Source organism: Oryctolagus cuniculus, chromosome 3 (assembly GCF_051225735.1).
Source record: "Oryctolagus cuniculus isolate XC-2025 breed Fujian yellow rabbit chromosome 3, ASM5122573v1, whole genome shotgun sequence".
NCBI classification, from domain to species: domain Eukaryota; kingdom Metazoa; phylum Chordata; class Mammalia; order Lagomorpha; family Leporidae; genus Oryctolagus; species Oryctolagus cuniculus.
Genome location: NC_142869.1, coordinates 155,664,783 through 155,686,909, shown reverse-complemented (window position 1 = coordinate 155,686,909; position 22,127 = coordinate 155,664,783). Strand labels below are relative to the sequence as shown.

General features: G+C 38.1%; 1 long non-coding RNA gene across 1 annotated transcript; it reads right to left on the bottom strand.

Annotated features, from left to right (window-relative positions):
• Positions 1-2,123: 2,123 nt before the first annotated feature.
• LOC149127563 (uncharacterized) lies at positions 2,124-20,385 on the bottom strand. Its single transcript, XR_016231739.1, has 2 exons — positions 20,217-20,385; positions 2,124-3,178 (listed from the first exon to the last, which is right to left on the bottom strand). It is a non-coding gene; the product is annotated as an uncharacterized LOC149127563 (long non-coding RNA).
• Positions 20,386-22,127: the final 1,742 nt, after the last annotated feature.

The window sequence follows — 22,127 nt, the reverse complement described above, 5'->3', positions numbered from 1 at the left end:
ACAGTGATAATCAAGATTCTGCATCCCGAAGGCTTAGAGCAATTCATGCAAGAAAGTGCACTAAAGTCAAGATACTGTTTCAAGTCCAGAACTGAAGTGGACTTGAGCCCCCATATGAAGGGAAAGAGAAAGTTCTCTCAAACTGAGTGAACACACTATTAGTGCCCCACCTCTAAGTCCTGACCAGCTTCAGCAAATGGAGATAAAGCTTCTTTCACACAAATGACCATGTCAGAAAGGAAGCATGGAACATGGTAACGGTTTGTCTTCAAAGGAGGTTAGTTGATCATGCTTCCTTCTGAAGATACAAAGAAGAAATATTTTTGAAGCCAAGGATCTCCAGATTTGTCTCTTGAATCTGAGTGCATGCTTACACCAAGCAACAGGCCTAGTTGCTAGTATAAGAACCAATAAATAATTTTGTAGGTGATAAAAATCATTTTCTTTACCTAATCCATCAAAAGGTTGATTGCTCGCATCACTATAAGAAGATTTATAAGAACAGCAAATGTGTTTTTGAAGTTTTACTTGGTATCCAGAACTTTACAAAGGAAAACACAAAGAGCAATGGAAAATTTTTTTATGCCAGGTCTGATGAGAGCTGTTATAGATGTAGAAAAGTATGATGGAACCTATAGGAGTATGACCCAAGTGATAAACATGACGGTCTTGTTTTGGTCAGCGGGGTCCTTGGCTTAGCTGACTTCAAGTTCTTTCCCCAGTGCAAAGAAATCAAAGGTAGAGGCATAGATATATACAGGAAAACAGTTTTTATTTACAAGAAAGTCCAAGCTCTAGGAATATGCCAGGCCAGCTCAGAGACAGAATGAACAAATAGAAAAAACACAAAAAAGGGTCACAAAGTAAAACTCAACTAGAAAATAATAAAAGTTCCTCAACGAGGCTAGGTCTTCCCTTCATACCCTCTGGAGGCCCAGGTAGTGCCAAATTGAATAGTCAGAGGGGGGCAGAGACAAGCACTTCCCATTGCTGTGCCTTATTTTGGAAATACGGGAAATGTCAAGGAATCAGGTACATGAAGTGAGAGTTCACCACATGGTAATTTTACTGTAATGAAATTATGATGTCCTAAAGACCAGAAATTTTTTTCCAGAAATTCTTCTAGAGAGAAGACCATAATCATTTTAAAAAGGCAGTTTGAAAAAAAAAAATATGTGCTTTGACTATAAACACTGTGTATGATTATCTATTATTTTGCAAAACCACTATAGACAAGAACAAATTTTAAGTATGTGATTTGGCCACAATGTTTGCAAAGGGAAAAATAAGCTCAGTTTTTGATATGTATATGAATAATCCTTGGAAGGCACAACTAAAACGGGCAAGAAAAAGTGAGAGTAAAAGACAAGGTCATAGCTTTTTATAATTTTACTTATACAACCTTTTCTTTCTGAAACTCCTAATCACAAAATAGCTGAATTTAAATGTTTGTAATGAGCTGATTAAATGGGGGCAATACATATGGAGAAAACTTCATGATAAATAATTATGCATGTCAAAAGATGCTAACTTTAAAAACATACAGAGAAAGCAAGAAAAAAACCCAAAGTCAAGTCCAAATTATTTAATGAAAACCTAGAAAAAATTAATAAACACAGCAGCACTATGTATTGACTCACAAAGGAGAATGAAATTTTCATGAAAATTGCTAATATTGATAATATATCCATGTTTACAGTGAACTGAAATATGCATTGGAAAAATAAATTGCATTCTGAGTATGTAAAGAAGCTTATAAATTGTTAACTAAAAGGCAATCAATCCCTACACAGGCAAGCAACATGAACAAAGACTTTCAAAAGATACAAAAGTTGGAAATAATCAAATAGTCTATATTGTTTCAGAAATCTAAAACTAAAACCACAATAACATGTCACTATGAGTATATACACATAACAATTATTAAAAAGCTCTAAAATTAAAATATAGATACCTCAATGTTGACGTGATTGGAAAATGTCATCTTGTACTATAGCAATCTCATAAATTTAAATTTTCAACTATCACATGATCCAAATACAAATACATTCTCTAGTACATCCCCAAAATGAAAACACATTAATATAGAAGACTTGTATAGGAACATCACAGCACCATTATCCTTAATCCTAGACACCAAAAAGACCATAGATACATAAGCTGTGTTTTATGCATAAACTTAAAAATCATTCGGCAATATAAATGAATCAACATAACCTGGACGAGTTTACGGAATGTTTTATTGACCAATTCCATTCACATGAAATTCTAAAAGATGTGACTCATCTATTAAGAAAGAAAGCAGAACTGATTCAGACTGGGAAGCAGTCCTTGACTAGAAAGTGGAACAATGTTACTTTGAGGCAATGGAAAAATTCTATATCTTGTTTGTGGTGATGGTAACATTATCTATGAACATATAAAAAATAGAAATATCAAAACAGGATTATTGGAGCAAGACAGTTATAAGGTTATCATGCTTTTGTAAACACATGTAAAATAATGACATTAAGAAAATAATTCAGTGTTTAAAAGAAATTATAGGGGTGGGCGCCATGGCTCACTTGGTTAATCCTCCGCCTGCGGCATGGTATCCCATTACGGGTGCTGGGTTTTAGTTCCGGTTGCTCCTCTTCCAGTCCAGCTCTCTGCTATGGCCCGGGAGTGCAGTGGAGGATGGCCCAGGTGCTTGGGCCCCTGCACCAGCATGGTAGATCAGGAAGAAGCATCTGGCTCCTGGCCTAGGATCAGCATAGCGCAGCCGGCCGTAGCAGCCATTTGGGGAGTGAACCAACAGAAGGAAGACCTTTCTCTCTTACTGTCTATAACTCTACCTGTTTTTTAAAAAAATACACATAAAAGAAAACATAGGCCAGCGCCATGGCTCACTAGGCTAATCCTCCGCCTGCGGCACTGGCACCCTGGGTTCTAGTTCCGGTTGGGGTGCCAGATTCTGTCCCGGTTGCTCCTCTTCCAGTCCAGCTCTCTGCTGTGGCCCAGGAAAGCAGTGGAGGATGGCCCAGGTCCTTGTGTCCTGCACCCCCATGGGAGACCAGGAGGAAGCGCCTGGCTCCTGTCTTCAGATAGGCGCAGCGCTGGCTATAGTGGCCATTAGGGGAGTGAACCAACGGAAGGAAGGCCTTTCTCTCTGTCTCTCTCTCACTGTCTATAACTCTACCTGTCAAAAAAAAAAAAGTTATAAACAAGTATTGTCTTAAAGAGAAAAAAGTGTTAGAAAGTTGATTGTCAAAGTTGAAATACTATGAGTTATAAAACCATTATTATCTCAAGAATTGTAGCCATCCATGTTGTTTTTTTTATAGATATTGTATCATACTTCATGACCTTTTATCATACCAGAATATGCTTTACTAATCTGAAATCTACAAATTTCTCTAGCAAATACAATGAATACGTAAATAATTTTACCACTAACTGATTGTGACATCTATTAATGTTTTACTGGAAGGCCTTGCCAATTTAATGGAAAAATGAGTACAGTAATAATTGAAAAGAAATTTTCCTCATTTGTTAATCTATAACTGATTCCACAGATAATTCCAGTAAAATCTATAAACATTCATCTAAGATATCTTCGAAGATGCAAGTACAAAATTAGCATATAACACTTTGCAGTGAAAATATGTAATTATATATAATTAGGATAAGAGTTATAGAACTCAAAGCCATACATATTTCCATGGAAATAATTAGAAATTAATGAGATACAAATTATAATAAGGAATGTTTGAATTAAAGATGGGAATTATACTATATTCAGAAATAGGATAGTCAATATTAAGGTAATTAACATTCTCAAATTAATCCAAGATCATGGTTTTCAGAAGAATTTTCCTAAAAGTTACCCTGCCCCTGCCATGTTTCAACAGCATTATTTATATGCAGATATGCTAACACTTGCCAATATTATTTAGGAAAAAGAGCAAGGTGGAGCACATGCTATCCCTCAAAGCAAAATTTGTTTCAAGGATACAATGAAGTCACTGTGATAGTGGCTCACAGATAAGCAAATACTCCCACTAATAAATAAAACAGAGTGTTGAAAAATCCATTTAAAAAAAAAAAAAACTCATGACACAGACAAGGAGAAAAAAGTACTACTTAAAATTCTTCAGTTGATTGCTTTTCTTTAAAAGATTTTGACTTTGTACAATACATTGAAAGAATTATCATGAAACTCATAATTTTATAACCATCTTAAATATCTTTCTGACCTTAAGAGGGGAAACATTCTGAAAAGGCAAAATACACAAACACCATAAAAAAGGGGCTTGATAGATTATGTTGCATTAAATTTATAATATAGAAATTAAGAAGCATACTTACAGAATTTGTAAGATAATTTGTAATGTAATTAAATAACGGACATATGAATCTTTTACAAGTAAATAAGAACAAGTTTGATCAATTAAAAAATTGAGGAATAAAATGAATCAATTCACAGATGAAGGAAAACAAAATATCAATAAATCTGGAAAAATGCATTCTTAAAACTAGTAAAATATGAAATCAATTTCAATTAATATGCAAACATTTAACATACCAAAAGCAGGTATGACTTAGCTGTCAAACATGGAACTTCATATTCTGATGGAGGAAATTTGGTAAAGTTATTTTTTGTGAGTCAGTTTACCAAAGACAAAAAGCATTTACCCTAAAATTCCTTTTGTAGGCATTTCACACATGTTAAAAATGTGACATTACTGATGCCATAAACAAGAGTGTCAATTTGTTAAGTCAACAACAGGAGTCACTGTGCACTTACTCCTCATGTAGGATCTCTGTCCTTAGTGTGCTGTACATTGAGATTTAATGCTATAACTAGTACTCAAACAGTATTTTTCACTTTATGTGTCTGTGTGGGAGCAAACTGTTGAAATCTTTACTTAATGTATGCTAAACTGATCTTCTGTATATAAAGAGAATCGAAAATGAATCTTGATGTGAATGGAAGGGGAGAGGGAGTGGGAAAGGGGAGGGTTGCGGGTGGGAGGGAAGTTATGGGGGTGGGGGGAGCCATTGTAATCCCTAAGCTGTACTTTGGAAATTTATATTCATTAAATATAAGTTAAAAAAAAAAAACAAGATCATAAAACAAAAAAAAGTGACATTACTTTAATATATTTCAGTTTAGTTTATAAGAACAATAATCTGGAAGCAAACAGTGCTACCATTGATAATACCTATACAATCTGTCATTTTTCCAATGAAATAATGTATAGCAATAAGCTTGAATAAACTTGAGCTAAACCGTGAATCTATATAAAAAATAAAAAAGGCAGATGTCAATTTACAGAATGGTAGCACTAAAAGAGGATTTGTATATTTTATCTATATAAATATGTAGTACTGTAGGAAAATGCTTTGAAATCATAAAACTCCAATTTTCTTATGCAGTAAGGGAATGTGAAAAAATATATAAATCGATTATGTCTGAATTTTTAAAAGTTAGTATAGAGGATTAATGTTAGAGCTAGTAAATCTAAATAGTCTGTCAGACTTCATATTCAACAATTTTTTCCAATCAATCTTTATTACAGTTAAGTTTTATGCTATATGTAAGAATTGCCTATTTTGTGTAGGTAATCAATTTCCTTTGAATTCCAGCCACCCAGTAGATATATATGGCGGCCTGGCTACTTGTAGAATTTTAACCATCTGATCACTTTGTCATTCTGTATATGCACAAAGCCAGTTCCCTTTCTGCTCAACACTTTTTATTTTCTAAACTTAAGCAACTTACCTCTTTTGTGTTCCTAGGAACTTGGAGATATGCTCACCTTATGTTTCTCTTGGAACCCAATTAAATACTACTCAATTCAAAGGATTCTTTCCCAGCTCCCTTACTTGGAAATCATATCGAAAACAGCCTTGCATTTGTAGTTTCAAAGTGCTTCTCTGGTGCTTAGACATGTTTCTATCTCTTGGGTTTGTTCATGAGCTCATGGAGGCCAACACTGCACTTCTACGAATTTGATTTCATCTATTTTACCTTGCTCTGTGCTTTGTTGGTAGAAGTGTCCTTCGTGGCTTGCTGAATTGCATTCAGTTGTCAGTGTTCTGGTGCTTCCATGGTTTCATTAGTGCTGATCTCCCTCCCACCTTCTATGAAAACACTTTCATTTTCTACCTGTGATGAGGTAAAGCTACATATTTCCTCCAGTAATTTTGTAGGGGAGAAATATTTTGACATGTGAGCACTTAGATTTCACAAATTTCTCGTCCCCATAGCTCTCCTTCCACTGGTTAGGCAGGGTTGATAGCTTTCTACACTCAATTTTGAGAGGCTGGTAGATACAAGTGGGGTTGAGTAATTGCAATATTTCATAAATTTTTTTAAGAAAACTTAGGTAATTGTCTTGGAGAAGAGAGTCATTTTTCTCTACCTAGAAAGATTTAAACAGTATAAAATATAAATCTCTGGTCTGAATGTTAAATGATAAACTTAAGCAGAGCATACAGATTTTTAAACAAACAAACAAAAAAAGACGATGGGGCTGTAAGGCAGCAATTTTTAAATTGCTTGTGACTCCAGCATCCCATATTTGAATGCCAGTTTGAGTTTTGCCTGCTGTGCTTCCAATCCAACTCCCTGCTAATGCTCCTGGGGAAGCAAAGGAAGATCCCCTAAGTGTGTGGGGCCCCAGCCACCCATGTTGGAGACTCACATGGAATTCCATGGTCCTGGTTTGAACTGGTCCAAGCCCAGCTATTGTGGCCATTTGGAAGTCAACCAGCAGATGGAAGTTGGCAGACTCTGTCTGCCTTTCAAAGAAATCAATCTTAAATATAGAGGCAATAACAAGTTAGTAAGAGAGCTAGTTTCTGAATCATAGAGGAATATAAATGCCTACTGGGATGACAGAAGTAGGAATTGGAAGACAGGAAATAGGGAGTATGTGATCTTTGTATAGGGGAACATGTTGAGTTGATGAAGGCACAGAAGCCCCTGAAGATGTGAATCTGGAGGGAATCATAAGGATGTGTTCTATGTTCAGGAAGAAGTTATAAAGTATGAAAGCATTTTATATATGTATATAAATATTTTATATAAAATTATATATATGCATATATAAAATATACATATATTGCACTTGAAAGGAAGAGAGACAAAACAGATTTGATTCACCCCCAGATGCCCTCAAAAGCTGAATTTGGGCTAGGATGAAGTCAGGAACTCAATCCAGGTTTCCCACAAGGATGACAGGTATCTAAGTACTTGTGCCATCACCCCCTGCCTCCCAGGACGTGCATTAGCAGGAAGCTGGAAACGAAAACAGAGCCAGGAGATGAATTCAGATACTGATATGCGATGGAGGCTCTTGAGCAGTGTCAAAATCTTCACCAAAAATATATTTTCACTTTGTTTCAAGCTGTGAATTATTAAGATTCATTTTGCAAGTTGCTATGTAAATCCTGTCCACTGATTGTAACACCCAACCCCAGTTCTTCCATCTAAAAAGACATTTCATGAATGAGAGATTGTAAAATGGATTAAAAATGTACTGGGAAAGTAGATCCCAAACAAATTTTAAGAATTAGTTGTACTATGCTTGTCATCTAAAATTCTAATGCAGGAGGTCTATAAATCCTAAAAATATACTAAGCATGTTGGACGATTACACAAAGAAGTGACTTTTTAAGAAGTTCAGAGGAAAATGAAAGAATTTGATACATTATTTCATGAATTAGGAAAAAAGGTTGCTATATGAATTAGTGTTCAGTGAAAAAAAGTATTAGACTCCACAACGTTCAGGAAATTGTCTTTGGACAGTCTGTTTTCAGCAGATTGACCCGATTTCAATTAAGGACACATAAGTATAATATAGTTTTGGCATCAATATGGAGCCTTGGATTAGTGAGAAGTGAAATCATAGTTTTGTTTCAACCCAAATTTTCTTATTAGCTAAATTAAGTATCTTAGAGTATTAAGCTGTGAAAAGCTACACATGGTTTAGTATTTCTGTTTCAGTTGGTTTATTTTCATAGAATGAGTAGGAATAAAAGGTAACAAGTTTTTTACTGCTGGGTTAAAAAAAAAAAAAAAAACCAGGGCTGAAATCCTGGTTCCCAAAGGGGCCTCCTCCATCCCCACTTGAAACTGGAAGGGTGTAGAAGCAGCAGTTCCTGCCCTGTGCATTAGAGTTCCATTGAAACCCCTGGGAGAATTTGCTGAATGTACTAGCTCTCTACTAAGCTTTCTCTGGCACTGTACCCCACAGTGGAGAAGCAGGTGTTCCTTCTTACTGTTGGCCAGGGATGGAGGGGCAACCTTCCCACAAAGTCTCCATTGACACACAGATAGATCAGCTCAACCCCAGGTAGGTAAACATCCCACTCCTCACTCAGTCTGCTGATCAGAAATTACACCTGACAAGTGTTTGGTGTACCTCATGGGGTTCCAGACCACAGTCTCTCCCATGGTATTTGGTTGGAGTGGTCACTTTTGAAAGGTTTCTGTCTTGTCCCCACCTTTTGTTGGGGGGGGGAGGGGCTATCTCCCCTTTTGGTTGTTTGTGTTGTTTGGTGGCAGTGGTGGGTGGTGGTGGGGGAGTGAAAGGGCTTGGTGGGCAGGAGGAAGGCATTTTTAATCTTTGTGTAAAAAGCAAACCCTTGGGGCTGGTGTAATGGGTAAAGCCACTGCCTGCAGTGCCCGCATCACATAGGAGCGCAGGTTTAGGTCCTGGCTGCTGCACTTCTGATCCAGCTCTCTAATGGCCTGGGAATGCAGCAGCAGATGGATCAAGTGCTTGGACCCCTGCACCCATGTGGGAGACCTGAAAGAAGCTCCTAGATCCTGATTTTGGATTGGCTCAGCTCATGCCATCGCAATGATCTGGGGAGTTAAGAAGCAGATGGAAGCGCTCTCGCTCCCGTTCGCTCTCCCCCAGCCCCACCTCTACATTTAAATAAATTATTAAAAAAAAAAAAAAGAAAACACAAACCAATCTTCCTGTGGGAGTTTCTGGCTTGCTCCAGAAGGGAATGACTGGGATATATGAGAAAACTTCCATTTTCAAAGAGGAACCTGTGTTCCTGCAGTGATATGTAATAGATAGGCAGTTAGGTTGGGGTCACAGAGCTGGAGCTGTCTGCAAGCCACAAGTTTGTTCCATGTCTAATAATTCCTGCCTCTGTTAAGCAGAGCCACCACCTGCCCTGTATGTCTCCTTTAGCTGGGGACCTGGTCCAGGAGAGGTGCCATTTGAATAGCCACTCCCATTCCAACATCAAAGGAGGCCAGGATTTGGGAGGAGCCCTTCTTTCCTATCAGCCCAGAATGAGAGCTGGTGCTGAAGGTATCTTCTCTCCACTTCCTTTTCTGCACTTTTTTCTCCTGGCCTCTTCTGCTCCTCAACTATGCCCACGTGTATACGTGTGCATACGTTTGCTTTCTCACCTTTTAAATAAGCTATTGCTTTGTGCACCTATATATGTTCGTATTTTTAGAATGAATGTTTCTTTTTTTTTTAAACTTTTATTTAATGAATATAAATTTCCAAAGTATGGCTTATGGATTACAATGGCTTCCCCCCCATAACGTCCCTCCCACCCGCAACCCTCCCCTTTCCCACTCCCTCTCCCCTTCCATTCACATCAAGATTCATTTTCGTTTCTCTTAATATACAGAAGATCAGTTTAGAATACATTAAGTAAAGATTTCAACAGTAGGCTCCCACACAGAAACATAAAGTGAAAAATAATAGATGATTTTTTAGATGATGATGAAATCAGATCAGACCTATTGTCATGTTTAATCCCAGTGAGAGTCAACTTGGGAATTGATAAATTCTTTCTTTCTTTTTTTTTTTTTTACAGAAGATCAGTTTAGTATACATTAAGTAAAGATTTCAACAGTTTGCACCCTCATAGAAACACAAAGTGAAATATACTCTGAATACTCGTTATAGCATTAAATCTCAATGTACAGCACATTAAGGACAGAGATCCTACATGAGGAGTAAGTGTACAGTGACTCCTGTTGTTGACTTTACAAATTGACACTCCTGTTTATGGCATCAGTAATCTCCCTATGCTCCAGATATGAGTTTCTAAGGCGATGGAAGCCTTTTGAGTTCTCCGACTCTTATCTTGTTTAGACAAGGTCATAGTCAAAGTGGAGGTTCTCTCCTCCCTTCAGAGAAAGGTACCTCCTTCTTTGAAGACCTGTTCTTTCCACTGGGATCTCACTCACAGAGATCTTTCATTTAGTTTTTTTTTTTTTTTTTTTTTTTTTTTTGCCAGAGTGTTTTGGCTTTCCATGCCTGAAATACTCTCATGGGTTTTCAACCAGATCGAAATGCCTTTAGGGCTGATTCTGAGGCCAGAGTGCTGTTTAGGACATCCGCCATTCTATGAGTCTGCTGAGATTCTCGCTTCCCATGTTGGATCACTCTCCCCGTTATTTATTCTATCAGTTAGTATTAGCAGGTACTCGACTTGTTTGTGTGCTCCCTTTGACTCTTTGTCCTTTCATTATGATCAATTGTGAACTGAAATTGATCACTTGGACTAGTGAGATGGCATTGGTACATGCCACCTTGATGGGATTGAATTGAGTCCCCTGGTATGTTTCTAACTCTACCATTTGGGGCAAGTCAGCTTGAGCATGTCCCAAATTGTACATCACTTCCCTCTCTTATTCCCACTCTTATGTTTAACAGGGATCACATTTCAGTTAAATTTCAACACTTAAGAATAACTGTGTATTAATTACAGAATTAAACCAGTCATATTAAGTAGAACAGACAAAAAAACTAATAAGAGGGATAATGTATTAAGTTGTTCATTAACAGTCAGGGCTATGCTGAGCAAGTCACTGTTTCTCATAGTGTCCATTTCACTTCAGCAGGTTTCCTTTTTGGTGTTCAGTCAGTTGTCACCGATCAGGGAGAACATATGGTATTTGTGCCTTTGGGACTGGCTTATTTCACTCAGCATGATGTGTTCCAGATTCTTCCATTCTGTTGCAAATGACTGGATTTCGTTGTTTCTTACTGCGGTATAGTATTCTAAAGAGTACATATCCCATAATTTCTTTATCCAGTCTACCGTTGATGGGCATTTAGGTTGGTTCCAGTTCTTGGCTATTGTGAATTGTGCTGCAATAAACATTAGGGTGCAGACAGCTTTCTTGTTTGCCAATTTAAATTCCTTTGGGTAAATTCCAAGGAGTGGGATGGCTGGGTCGAACGGTAGGGTTATCTTCAGGTTTCTGAGGAATCTCCAGACTGACTTCCACAGTGGCTTGACCAGTTTGCATTCCCACCAACAGTGGGTTAGTGTCCCTTTTTCCCCACATCCTCGCCAGCAACTGTTGTTGGTAGATTTCTGTATGTGAGCCATTCTAACCAGGGTGAGGTGAAACCTCATTGTGGTTTTGATTTGCATTTCCCTGATTGCTAGTGATCTTGAACATTTTTTCATGTGCCTGGTGGCCATTTGGATTTCCTCTTTTGAAAAATGTCTATTGAGGTCCTTGGCCCATCTCTTAAGTGGGTTGTTGGTTTTGTTTTTGTGGAGTTTCTTGATCTCTTTGTAGATTCTGGTTATTAACCCTTTATCTGTTGCATAGTTTGCAAATATTTTTTCCCATTCTGTTGGTTGTCTCTTCACTCTCCTGACTGTTTCTTTTGCAGTACAGAAACTTCTCAATTTGATGCAATCCCAATAGTTGATTTTGGCTTTGACTGCCTGTGCCTCCTGGGTCTTTTCCAGAAACTCTTTGCCTGTGCCAATATCTTGAAGGGTTTCTCCAATGTTTTCTAATAACTTGATGGTGTCAGGTCGTAGATTTAAGTCTTTAATCCATGTTGAGTGGATTTTTGTGTAAGGTGTAAGGTAGGGGTCTTGCTTCATGCTTCTGCACGTGGAAATCTAGTTTTCCCAGCACCATTTATTGAATAGACTGTCCTTGCTCCAGGAATTGATTTTAGATCCTTGATCAAATATAAGTTGGCTGTAGATGTTTGGGTTGATTTCTGGTGTTTCAAGTCTGTTCCATTGGTCTATCCATCTGTTTCTGTACCAGTACCATGCTGTTTTGATTACAACTGCCCTATAGTATGTCTTGAAATCTGGTATTGTGATGCCTCCGGCTTTGTTTTTGTTGTACAAGATTGCTTTAGCTATTCGAGGTCTCTTGTGCCTCCATATGGATTTCAGCATCTTTTTTTCTAGATCTGAGAAGAAGGTCTTTGGTATCTTGATTGGTATTGCATTAAATCTATAAATTGCTTTTGGGAGAATGGACATTTTGATGATGTTGATTCTTCCAATCCATGAGCATGGAAGATTTTTCCATTTCTTGGTATGCTCTTCTATTTCTTTCTTTAAGGTTTTGTAATTCTCATCGTAGAGATCTTTCACATCCTTGGTTAAGTTTATTCCAAGGTATTTGATCGTTTTTGTAGCTATTGTGAATGGGATTGATCTTAGAAGTTCTTTCTCAGCCATGGCATTGCTTGTGTATACAAAGGCTGTTGATTTTTGTGCATTGATTTTATATCCTACCACTTTCCCAAAAACCTCTATGAGTTCCAATAGTCTCTTAGTAGAGTTCTTTGGATCCTCTAAGTAAAGAATCATATCGTCTGCAAAGAGGGATAGTTTGACTTCTTCCTTCTCAATTTGTATTCCTTTAATTTCTTTTTGTTGTCTGATGGCTCTGGCTAAAACTTCCAGAACTATGTTAAATAGCAGTGGTGAGAGTGGGCATCCCTGTCTGGTGCCAGATCTCAGTGGAAATGCTTCCAACTTTTCCTCATTCAATAGGATGCTGGCCGTGGGTTTTTCATAAATTGCTTTGAATATAGTGAGGAATGTTCCTTCTATACCCAATTTGCTTAGAGTTTTCCTCATGAAAGGGTGTTGAATTTTATTGAATGCTTTCTCTGCATCTATTGAGACAATCATATGTTTTTTCTTTTGCAGTCTGTTAATGTGGTGAATCACATTGATTGATTTGCGAATGTTGAACCATCCCTGCATACCAGGGATGAATCCCACTTGGTATGGGTGGATGATCTTTCTGATGTGTTGTTGCATTCTATTGGCGAGAATTTTATTGAGGATTTTTGCATCTATGTTCATCAGGGTATTGGTCTGTAATTCTCTTTCAGTGCTACATCTTTCTCTGGCTTAGGGATTAAGGTGATGCTGGCTTCATAGAAAGAATTTGGGAAGATCCCCTCTGTTTTGATTGTTCTGAATAGTTTGAGAAGAAATGGGATTAGTTCTTCTTTAAATGTCTGGTAGAATTCAGCAGTGAATCCATCTGGTCCTGGGCTTTTCTTTGTTGGGAGTGCCTTTAATACTGTTTCAATTTCTGTCTCAGTTATGGGTCTGTTTAGGTTTTCGATGTCTTCCTGGTTCAATTTAGGTAGGTTGCATGTGTCCAGGAATCTATCCATTTCTGATAGATTTTCCTGTTTGCGGGCATACAGGTCCTTGTAGTAATTTCTGATGATTCTTTTTATTTCTGTGGTGTCTGTTGTTATGTTTCCTTTTTCATCTCTGATTTTATGGATTTGGGTCTTTTCTTTTTTTAGTTAGTTGGGCCAATGGGGTGTCAATTTTGTTTATTTTTTCAAAAAACCAGCTTCTCGCTTGGCTGATTTTTTGTAATGTTTTTTTTTTTTTTTTTTTTGATTCAATCCTGTTAATTTCTTCTCTGGTTTTAATTATTTCTCTTCTCCTACTAGATTTGGGTTTGGTTTGCTGCAGTTTTTCTAGGTCCTTGAGATGCGCTGAAAGCTCATTTATTTGGTACCTTTCCAATTTCTTGATATAGGCACCTATTGCTATAAACTTTCCTCTTAACACTGCTTTTGCTGTATCCCATAAGTTTTGATATGTTGTGTTGTTATCCTCATTTACTTCCAGAAAGTTTTTGATTTCTCTTTTGATTTCTTGAATGACCCAGTGTTCATTCAGGAGCATGTTGTTCAGTCTCCATGTGTTTGCATACTTTCTAGGGTTTCCTGAGTTGCTAATTTCCAGCTGCATTCCGCTGTGGTCTGAGAAGCTGCATGGTATGATTCTAATTCTTTTATATTTGCTGAGAATTGCTTTATGGCCTAGTGATCAATCCTAGAGAAGGTTCCATGCACTGCTGAGAAGAATGTGAAGTCTTTAGATGTAGGCTTGAAAGTTCTGTAGATATCTGTTAGATCCATTTGGGCAACAGTGTCGATTAAATCTGCTGTTTCCTTGTTGATCTTCTGTCCTGATGATCTGTCTATTTCTGAGAGTGGAGTATTGAAGTCCCCCAGTAGTATTGTATTGGGGTCTAAGTCTCCCTTTAAGTCCCTTAACATATCTTTTAAATAGACTGGTGTCCTGTAATTAGGTGCATATACATTTATAATAGTTACATCTTCATGTTGAATTGAACCCTTAATCATTATATAGTGTCCCTCTTTGTCTCTCTTAACAGTTTTTGTATTAAAGTTTATTTTGTCTGATATTAATATGGCTACACCTGCTTTTTTTTTTTTGGTTTCTGTTGGCATGGAATATCTTTTTCCAACCTTTCACTTTCAGTCTGCATGCATCTTTGTTAGAGAGATGTGTTTCTTGTAGGCAACAAATAGTTGGGTTGTGTTCCTTGAGCCAATCAGCCAATCGGTGTCTTTTAACTGAAGAGTTAAGACCATTAATATTTAATGTGACTATTGATACATAGTCACTTTGCCCTGCCGTTTTCCTGGCGATATTTTCTAGTATATGCTTTGAGCTTCCCATGCTCTTTTACTGGTGGTTTTTCTTCCTTTCCCTTCTTTCATATTGATGGCCGTGTTTCTGTGTTTCTGAGTGTAGCACATCTTTAAGTATCTTTTGCAGGGCCGGACGAGTGGCCACAAAGTCTTTCAATTTCTGTTTGCTATGAAAGGTCTTTATTTCACCTTCATTCACAAATGAGAGCTTAGCAGGATATAATATTCTGGGCTGGCAATTTTTCTCTTAGCACCTGTGCTATGTCTCGCCATTCCCTCCTAGCCTGTAGTGTTTCTGATGAGACGTCCAATCTCTGATTGGAGATCCTCTGAGAGTAATCTGACGTTTCTCTGTTGCACATTTTAGGATCTTTTCTTTATGTTTCACTGTGGTGAGTTTAATTACCACGTGTCGTGGTGAGGATCTCTTTTGGTCATGTTTATTGGGGGTTCTATGAGCTTCCTGTACTAGGATGTCTCTGTCCTTCTCTGAACCTGGAAAGTTCTCTGCTAGTATCTCACTAAAAAGGCCTTCTAATCATTTCTCTCTCCATGCCTTCAGGAACTCCTAGAACTCGAATGTTGGTTTTTTTTAATAGTATCCCAACAATATTTTTTAGATTTCTAATTTCCTCTTTTCTTTGGTTTGACTGTATGTTTTCCTGTGCTCTGTCTTCTAAGTCCAATATTCTCTCTTCTGCTTCACCCATTCTGTTTTTAAGGCTCTCTAATGTGTTTGTCATTTGATCTATTGAGCTCTTCATTTCATTTTGATTTCTCTTCACTATCACACTTTCCTGTTCTACTAGTTTCTGCATTTCATTTTGATTCTTCCTTAAAATTTCATTTTCACGAGAGAGATTTTCAATCCTGTCCAATAAGGATTTCTGTAGTTCAAAGATTTGCTTTTGAAAACTTCTAAATGTTCTTATCATAAATTTTTTAAAATCCGTATCTTGCATTTCTTCTATCTCATCATCTTCATAATCTTGGCTTGGGGTGTTTTGTTTATTTGGAGGCATCATAGTGTCATCGTTGATCTTGTTCCCTCGATTTCTGTGTTTGTTGCTTGGCATAGTTAATTCTTCTTTCGTCACTGTGTGTTTTTTTTTTTAATTTATTTATTTTTTTATTTTATAGTATGTCTGTGTTAAGTGGACTGCCTGCTGTTGGAGGAGCCTTGGAGGCTTGAGATGGGTGTGACCTGAGAGATCTGCTTGGTTCTTCCGGGTTACGGGTGTGCAAAGGTGACACCCTCAGGTTATGCGTGGTAAATCTCTATTTATTTATTTATTTTATTTATTTATTTATTCAGGAGGTAAGTAATACCGCACCGCATGGCTGTGCAGAATTGATGGTATTCAGCTTCCGATCTCTGGCTTCTACCCAAAGAGTCTGTGCAGGCTCTGTTTCTCCTCTGGACTCCCACCGGGTTGCCTAGGCTACTGAATTGTAGTTACTCAGTTCCTTAGCTCCCCCTGTTGTTATATAAATCCAGAGTAGGGGCCTGCTCTTTGTCTCTTGGAAACCTTGCAAACAACCTTTGCAACGTTGGTGGAGAGAGAAACCCCCCACCTTTTTTTCCTTCTCTCCTGTAGTCAGTCTGGTGCAATTTCCCGCTGCCCTCTAGATTCTGACCGCTGTGTCCCTGCCAATGTCTCAGGTTACTGAGCTCACCTCCCCTTCCAGCGCCGATGTGTGGACTCAGAGCCCTGGGCATCCCAACTCTCCCCGCTGGTGTCTGTGTGACATCCACTCCCCTTCCTGCACTGGTGCGCAGACCCTACGGCTCCCAAGGCTCGGCTTCCACACGGTGGGTGACCTTATTCTCCCAGTAGGTCCTCCGAGTCACAGCCACTAGATCCAGAAGAGTTTCCTCTGCAATTTTTCCCTGATCCTTTTTCTGAGGCTACCGTAACTCCACTTTTATTAAACTAAATTTTCCCGGACTAACGGTGTGTGCCTCACTATTCCGCCATCTTCAGAATGAATGTTTCTTTATGTAGAAGGCCAGGACCTAGAATAAAAAACAGATTCTACTTTCCTACTTCCCTATTTCAGAAACACTCTTTTATAGATTTTACTTCTGATAAAAACAAAAACAGAAACAAAAACCCACATATGCCCTAAACCCAAAGCTGTCATTTGTTCATCAGGACTCAAAGCTCTTCCTGTTCAGAACAGAAGTTTCACTCACGGGAGTGAGTTTTGTCTGCAAGTTCCCGCTTGCCTCCTTTACCCCTCTCTTGCATGGGTTCTCTGTGATATCCTCTCGATCTCTTTGCTAAGCTGGATCTCATGATTTTTGATATTATTTCACTGTGTAATTCTAATCCAAATTTCATGGTACTGTTGTAGGTGTGGGCTAAATGTGGTTTGCTTTGTATTTTTGCTAATTAGTAGTGTTTCTATTTATGTGTAGTTTCATGTTTATTTTATTATGCTAAAAAGGAAGTGCAGAAATACACTGATATACATTTTAATGGATAGTAGTCACTGATCTTCAGAAGTGCTTTCTAAAAATGTGCCTTTCTTACCTCCTAACTTTCTGAGAAGCTCTCTCAAAAGTGAAAAGCAGTGTGGCACAATTTCCTAATGTTTCTAAACTTATTAGGCACAATTATTTTCCATGATAAAGTTATTATGAATACTTTATTCCTTGAGTCTTCTAAGCCAGTCATGAGACCCAGAGACCCATTTTTGATCATTCTGCTTTCCTTGTGGTTAATTCTGCTTATGTTGGTTTATTCTGCTGACCTAATAAATTTTCCGACTTGAGTAACTTAAAATACCAAGTTTTATTTATTTATTTTTTAATTTATTTTTATTTGACAGAGTTAGACAGTGAGAGAGACAGAGAGAAAGGTCTTCCTTAACGTTGGTTCACCACCCAAATGGCCACCAAGGCCAGCACTGTGCTGATCCTAAGCCAGGAGCCAGGTGCTTTCTCCTGGTCTCCCATGCAGGTGCAGAGGTCCAAGCATTTGGGCCATCCTCCACTGCCTTTTCGGGTCAGAACAGAGAGCCCATATGGGATGCCGGCACCACAGGTGGAAGATTAACCAAGTGAGCCATGGCACCGGCCCCAATAACAAGTTTAATAGCTCAGTTCTGCAGGTTCCAAGCTGGATCAACTGTTTCACCAGCCTGGCTGTTAAGACTGGGTATTCTTGGCTATTGCTGCAGCTTATTTGGCTAATCCTCCGCCTACGGCGCTGGCACCCCGGGTTGGGGAGCCGGATTCTGTCCCGGTTGCTCCTCTTCCAGTCCAGCTCTCTGCTGTGGCCCGGGAAGGCAGGGGAGGATGGCCCAAATTCTTGGGCCCTGCACCCGCATGGGAGACCAGGAGAAAGCACCTGGCTCCTGGCTTTTGATCAGCACAGCTCCGGCCGTTGAGGCTGTTGTGGCCACTTGGGGGAGTGAACCAGTGGCAGGAAGACCTTTCTCTCTGTCTCTCTCTCACTGTTTAACTTTGCATGTCAAAAAAAAAAAAAAAAAAAAAGATGGGTATTCTAAAAGAGTAGTGTTGTCCAGTCTGATTATTATTAGGAAGATATGGAAAGAATCAGCTTCCAAACTCATTCAGATTGGATTGCTGGTAGAATTTTTTTTTTTTTTTTGAGGTGGTAGCACTGAATGTCTCATTCCCTTGCTGACTATCAACCAAGGACTGTCTTTAGTTCCCTGACATCCGTTTTTCATTATTGAATCTGAGACCCTGTATCAATCATGTAGTAAATCCTCAGATTGAAAACTTGGCAATTTCTGCTGCCTCTTCTCTCCTCCATGTCTAGCTGCAGAAAATTCTCTGCTTTTAGGGGCTCATGTGTTTAGATGATCTAGGTTGCTCTATTTTAAACTCTGCCACCGTAAGTTATATCTGCAAATACCCTTTTGCCAAGCTACATAATACTCACTTTTCAGGAGATATATTTGGGGGCCATTCTGCCCTTCCATAATTAATTTCAGTCTGCCTATTTAGAGACATTTTCTCAATTTCATTATTAGATCCCTTCAAAATTCTTTGCAGAATGGAAAGCTCTTTGTTTATATGGACTATTGCTCATCATACCATCCATTGTTTGCAACCTAGAATCAAGTCACTGTATATGGAAAGTCAAATAGAGAAATGATTTTTCTGTGGTATACAAATTCATTTTAGTTGTCTCATTTTGGAGCAGTGTATTTGAAAATTTAATTTCAATAATTATCTAACTGCTTGACAGATAAGAAATGCTTCTTCAATGATTTACAATCTCATGCAATTTTCTCAGTCTTTTTTTAAACCCATGTTCTATTTACACCCAATCACCTCTATTAACACTCTATAATGCATTATAGTTTTCACAGGAGCTTAAAATACACAACCTAATTCACCCTCTCACTGTAAGTGTGCCGTTTTCAGGTGAAGAATATTTGATACAGAGAACATGACTTTACCTGAAATCACAAGGATTTTTAAAAAAATAAATCTGAGGCTCAAGCCCATAGTTTACATTGTTTTCCATCTTTGCATTAATCCATAGTTACCATGAAAATCTGCTTCTCTGCTCAGTTGAACTGAATATTTTTATGAAAATCCTATCTATGTACCAGATTTTTTAAAAACTCTGAAAACCTTGTTTGTATTTTACTATAATCTGAAACAATTCACATGTTTTATGTTGATTAGTTCTAATTTTATAACTGTTCACTTTTCTAAAATTAATCTATGTAATGAAAAATATTTACATTCCCAATATGACACACTTTTATTTCAAGTCATTTCCATACTAAGAAATTTCTTGAGCTGAAAAATGTTACATGAGCTTATTTAAATATAGTTTTGACTTTTTAGATTTAGACTTATAATAAAAGCTTGCAGAATCAAAGATGAGAAAAATAATCACTACTTTCAAAATTGTCTTTCCAGAAAGAACTAAGCTTTATTCCAGATTTTTTGAGTAGAGGAAAATTACCAAAACTCAGTCAAGATATTTTAACAAGGATAATGAAGAGTCTATATTTCTAATATCATACTGAAACAAAAACCATAAAGTAACAGTTTACAGTTAAACCAAGTTTAATGTGTCATGATTCAGTCCTGTTCCTATCCAATAGAAGGCAGCTTTATAAAAACAAAATCCATCACAAAATGCTAAGTAACAAAGTTTGCTCTCTCCCCTCTCCTCCCAATAACAATGTCCTCATTTGCTTTTGAACTTTTACCAAAGTATCTTTCAAGTCCGGATTTCTCTGACCAATCTGTTTAAGGCAATTTGGGCTATCTCAATCATGCTCCTTAACGTTCTGTCTGTATCCTCTGAATGATTCCAAATCACTCCCCTCTTTAAGGTATTGGCTGTATTAGGAACCTCACTTCGTGGATTCCCAATCTGTGTTAGTATGCAGTTGCTGCCTCTATGTCAGCTTTTTGACAGTTTTAATTAAAATACGCTACAGAAGCTTATTGAGAGAGAGAAGGTTGATTTGACTTACAGTTTGAAGGTTCAGACATCAGAGTCAGGGTGCTCTACTAGGGTGGTGTCTGGTGGAGTAGTAGAGGAGCAGGTACAGAGGAAGGAGGTCCAGATGAGCCAGGAAGTGGAGAGAGAAGCTAGCCCAGACGCAGCTTAAATAGCCAGTCCTCTCGTGAGCACTCCCTTCTGAAAGTAAAGTCCCTCCACCTGTCCCACCCCTCAGGAGTCCATAATTAGCCCAAGTATCCATCCTTAATCCATTAAGCCTTACCATAAGACTTCAATGTTCAAATATTTGCATGAGTTTGGGAAGTCAATTTCTGTTCAGTCCATAATACTGCTTGTCAAGTTATGATATGTAGTTGTTTAAAGCAACATGTGCTTACTACTTCACTGATTCTGAGAGGCAGGTATCCACTCCTAGCTTAGCTGAGTCGTCTGATAAAGGTCCCATGAGGCTACAAGAGTCACTTGCGTTGTGTTTTGAATTAGAGGTTTAACTGCGAAAGAATTCACTTGCAAAGTCAGTTTGTTGGCAGAATCTGTTTCCTGGTTGTCTTAAGACTTGGGCATTAGCTTTTTGCTGGCTCTTTCTAGAGGCCATGTAGCCTTTCTTAGTCTCATCTCTTACTTTCAAACTGGCAGTGAGTATTGATAGAGTCCACTAGCAAAAAAAAAAAAAAAAAAAAAAAAAAGACCTCTTGGGTATCATAATCATGAAATGGATCTTCCACCATCATTACCATATTTTTGGTTAGAATCCAACAACAGATTCTGCCACACCCAGTGGGAAAGAATTCCACCAAACCAAACCCAGGGATCACTGTAAATCCAGTTATGATGTGACTAGCATGCCTTCTAAATTTAATTTTATGAGAATATTTAACTTTAGTGAGTGAATGTTATCAAAGCCTTGTGATTTTTCTTATTATTAATGTGATGAATTAGGTTGATAAGTTCTGAATGTCAAAGAAACCTTTTGTCCTAAAATAAATCATTTAGGGTCTCAGCTGAAAATTTTACTGAGGCTCTTTGAATCTATGTTCCTGATAATTATTTTTTATTACAGTAACTTTGTAATATTTTTAATATTTTGTAATATTTTTAATATCATATTTATACTAGCCTTATACAATTTAAATATTTTTAAAATGTATGTCACTTGTTTGGAAGGCAAAGAGAAATAGAGAAAAATCTCCCAACCACTGGTTCACTCTCCACATACCCCCATCAGTTAAGACTGGGTCAGGTGGGGGCCGGTGCCTTGGCACGCTTGGTTAATCCTCCGCCTGCAGAGCCTGCACCCACATGGGAGACCAGGGAGAGGCACCTGGCTCTTGACTTCGGATTGGTGTAGCTCTGGCCATTGCAGCCAATTTGGGAGTGAACCAATGGAGGGAAGACCTTTCTCTCTCTGTGTATCTCTGCGTGTCAAAAAATAAATAAAATCTTAAAAAAAAAAAAAGACTGAGTCAGGTGGATTCAATTGATATCTATTAGTTCTCTTTTCCCTTTAATAATTATGTTGAGTTTATGTCAATTCTGTTTTAATTATTGTTATAATTTAACTTTGAAACTCTCTAACCTTGAAAATCTCTTTATAGATTTTTTTTTTATTTTCACCCCTTTGAAAGGGCAGAGTGTCAGAGAAACATACTCACAGATTGAAGAAGAGAGAATCTTTCATCTGCTAGTTCACTCCCCAAATGCCTTCAACAGACAAGGCTTAACCAGGCAGAAGCCAGGAGCCTGCAATGCCATCCAAGTCTTCCTTGTTGGTTGCAGGGCCCCAAGCACTTGAGTCATCACCTGCTGCCTCTCAGGTGAGTTTAGCAGAAAACTGGATTAGAGACAGAGGAGGGGCCAGCGTTGTGGCACAGCAGGTAAAGCCGCCGCCTGCAGTGCTGGCATCCCATATGGGCACCGATTC